This window comes from Cebus imitator, unplaced genomic scaffold (genome assembly GCF_001604975.1).
Source record: "Cebus imitator isolate Cc_AM_T3 unplaced genomic scaffold, Cebus_imitator-1.0 Scaffold57, whole genome shotgun sequence".
Taxonomy (NCBI): Eukaryota; Metazoa; Chordata; class Mammalia; order Primates; family Cebidae; genus Cebus; species Cebus imitator.
In genome coordinates, this window is record NW_016107372.1 from 7,635,172 (window position 1) to 7,639,203 (window position 4,032).

At 41.8% G+C, this 4,032-nt stretch overlaps 1 pseudogene; it reads right to left on the reverse strand.

Moving 5' to 3' along the window:
* Positions 1–243: 243 nt before the first annotated feature.
* On the reverse strand, positions 244–948 carry LOC108304810 (annotated as a pseudogene).
* Positions 949–4,032: the final 3,084 nt, after the last annotated feature.

Genomic DNA, 4,032 nt, shown 5'->3' on the forward strand with positions numbered 1-4,032 from the left:
AACCCGAGGAAGGCAGAAGTGAACTTGGAGGACTCAGATGGAGACAGTCTACCAGCATCTAGGGAGCCCAAGGCTTCCCCCAGGACTCTCCTGAGCCTGTGTACCCCCGGAGACCTTTTGAGTATCTTCTGTACCCTTTAATCCCACCCCTTTCACCCCAAAGTGAGAGGGTCCAGCCGCTCAGTGGCCAAATAGAGACTGAAGGGCCTCATGTTTGCTCTTCTGCAGGTTTCCAGGAAATGGTCAGTAAAGCTGGTTTTTCAATTGGTGCTGGACGCCAATCACAGTCTCCCATGGTCTGTGGCTTGCAGTGCTCCTCAATCCTGCTAAAGACAGGCTGACAGCCCCTGGAAGTTGGTCACAGAGATGAAGGCGTTGAAGGAACAAAACAGGGAGTCCATGATACCTCAAAACACGTTGACCTTGACTTGGTCAGAGGCCTGGTCCTCCCCCTCATGGGGGTTGTCCTGGTGTGCCTCCACCATCTGTTCATCGTTCATTTTCATGATCTTTAGGGCTGCGAGGTCCTTGCATAGTGTGGACACTTCCTCCTCCTGTGTTTTCTTCTCCTTGTGCAAAAACTGAGTATAGTCAATGGTCTTTTGTAGCATGATGGTTTAGCTGAGCTTTTGGGAGCCAATACAGGAGTCCTGCTGCTGACAGGTGGGGATGATGGTCTGAAGGTCATCACAGCCTCTCTTGATGACATCCTTCTTCTGCTCAGCCTCAGTGTGTGCTCACCACTACCGGTCCTTGTAGGACTCCTGGTAGTAATCCCTGTCCTCCTCTGTGTTGGGGACGGAAGAGGCACTGGTGGAACTGATGCTCTTAGCTCTAGACACTACCCTGGGCACTTTCTATTAAAAACGTGAGGTCTGAGCTTTTGTAGCTGTAGACATATTCCACCTTTTCCCAGGGGTCCTTGGGACAGGCACCTGGCTTCATCATCCTAGACCCACTGGACCAGAAACAAGCTCTATTTTCTTTTTTACCTGACAAAAAGAACTATATATTTTGCTAACACCTCTAGATGATGATGGTTGATCAAATATTATAAATAAACACAATTCAATGTTTGATGTTGCCTATTGAAGTTAATTCTTTTCTCTTTTTCTAATGATACTTTGGACCACATATGACAATAGTCGATGGTAGAAAGCATGAGTGACATGGGTCAAATGATCTGCATAGCAGGTTCAAATACATCTGTCATTAACTTTATGACCTTAATCAAGTTGCTTAAACTCTCTGATCCTTAATTTCTCCATCAGTGGGATTGAGACAAAGAAGTGCTGAGTAAGATGCTTGCTTGCCTTCCTTCCTTCCTTTCTTCTTTCTTTCTTGCCTTTCTTACCTGCCTGCCCTGCCTTTCCTTCCCTTCCCCTTCCTTCCTTCTTCCTTCCTTCCTTCCTTCCTTTCTTCCTTCCTTTCTTCCTTCCTTCCTTCCTTCCTTCCTCCCTTCCCTCCCTCCCTCCCTTCTCTCTCTCTCTCTCTCTCTTTTTGGAGACGGTCTTGCTCTATCCCCCTGGAGTGCAGTGGTGCAATCTCAGCTCACTGCAACTTCTACCTCCCAAGTTCAAGCGATTTTCATGCCTTGGCCTCCCCAGTAGCTGGGACTACAGGCATCTGCCACCACGCCTGGTAATTTTTGTATTTTTTTTTCTTTTATTTTAAATTGTACTTTAGATTCTGGGGTACATGTGCAGATCATGCAAGATTGTTGCATAGGTACATTCATGGCAAGGTGGTTTGTTGCCACCATAATTTCTGTATTTTTAGTAGAGATGAGGTTTCTTCATGTTGGCCAGGTTGGTCTAGAACTCCTGACCTCAAGTGATCTGCCCGCCTTGGCCTCCCAAACGGCTGGGATAACAGGTGTGAGCCATTGTACCCGGTCTGTTCGTAGAATCTTATACAGATTTTGGCTCCTAGTATTATTTCTGGGATTACATATAACATTTTGTATTGTAATAAAAGGAAGAACTCTAAAATTTGACCAGTGTTATAAGTACAAATGGAGGGCCACAAAATTAAAAACACAGAGCTTTACCTCACAGGCACATACACATATACTCCAGATATATTAAACAACTCTATTAGTATGCTAAATAATAAAACAATAGGGAAATGTTTTTATAAATATTGAAATGGGGAAGACCTTCCCAGGAAAAGCCCCAAACACAGAAACCATAAAAGGAAATGTGATGTATTTGAATACATAAAATTTTAGAGTCATAAAATATTCCATGAACAAAGTTAAAAGACTTTGAGAAAACTGGAGAAAATATTTGCAATTGGAGACAGAGAATAAACACCCATGAAACAGAAGGTGCTGTTACCAATCAGTGAGAGAAGAAAAACAACCCAATACAGAAAATGAAGGAAGGATCTGAACAGATCCCACTGCATCAAATGTCTAATAATAATGATCATAAAAAGATGCCTAATTCACTCACAAATAGAAATGCAAATGAAACTGAATTGTCATGTTTCACCCAAAGTAGGAAAAACATAAACATTGACAGTATTTACTATTTGGATGTGGGCAAAGCTCTTCTTTTACTATGTGAGAATGTAAATTGGTGTCAGTGTTTTGGGGAACTTTGTCAGTTACTGGTAAAATTTACAATGTGCGTATTCTTTAAGGAACAATTTTACTTTTAGAAATCTTCCCTTCACAAATACTCACATAAAATAAAAATAATAATCACTACCTTAATAATAGCTTCCATTTATTGAACATTGGATGATGCCAGTCCCTGTTCTACATACTTTGAGTGTTATCTCATTCAAATCTCATGACAATCTCGAGAGACACTGAGAGGGAGACAAAAGATAAACCAAAGCATACGTATGGTGATAGAATAGGTAATTTTTTGTGTACATAGTTTTTCTTAAATTGCTAATTTAATACTTATTTCTTAAATTGCTATCAAGAATGCATATTGTTATTAGCCAGGGGTGGTGGTGGGCACCGGTCATCCCAGTTACTCAGAGGCTGAGGCAGGAGAATCGCTTGAACCTGGGAGACAAAGGTTGCAGTGAGCCAAGATCGTGACACTGCACTCCAGACTGGGAGACAGAGCAAGACTCTGTCTCAAAAAAAGAATGCATATTGCTTTTGTGATTATGTATGTTAATTGTTATATAAGAAAATAATAGCTGGGTGTGGTGGCTCATGCCTGTAATCCCAGCACTTCTGGAGGCCAGGGAGGGCAGATCACAAGGTCAAGAGATCGAGACCAGTCTGGCCAACATAGTGAAACCCCTTCTCTACTAAAAATACAAAAAATTAGCTGAGCATGGTGGCGGGTACCTGTATTCCCAGCTACTCGGGAGGATGAGGCCAGAGAATCGAATTGCATGAACCAGGGAGGTGGAGGTTGCAGGTTGCAGTGAGCTGAGATTGTGCCATTGCACTCCAGCCTGGGCAACAGAGAGATACCCCGTCTCAAAAAAAAGAAAAAGAAAAAGAGAAAGAAAAGAATATTATGGAAAACCAAATTCATAAGCAACAAATGTGTTAAATACCAGTTTTAATTTTAACAATGGAGGGAATATGATGGGAACATACAAGGACAATACAAGTTCAGACTTCAGAAAAGTTACTATATCATTGGGAAGATAAGATGAAATACTTTGAACAAACTGAGACAATTTATACTAATTGCCAAATCATCTGGTGTAGATAGCTTGTTGCTATAGCAACCCAGAATCGGGAGCCCAGTACAGACTTTTTTTCTGTGACAGGCAGTCTCTAATTCTTGCTGCCCTGAATTTCTCTAGTTGATATATCTGATGCTGCCCATATAGTCTCATTTCACTGCTGTAGCTCTCCATTCCCCTGCTTGAACAGCTGACTCGTCAGTTTCTTCTGGTTTAAATTTAAGTCTGTATTGTTCCTTTCCAATTAAGATCACCACCTAGAGTAACTGCTGACTATAGGGAGATTATAGAAAAAGGTGGTGCTTTTAACTGCAAGGTTTTCTGACCCCATTTCTAGAAATACACTTCATCAATAAGTAGAGTGTC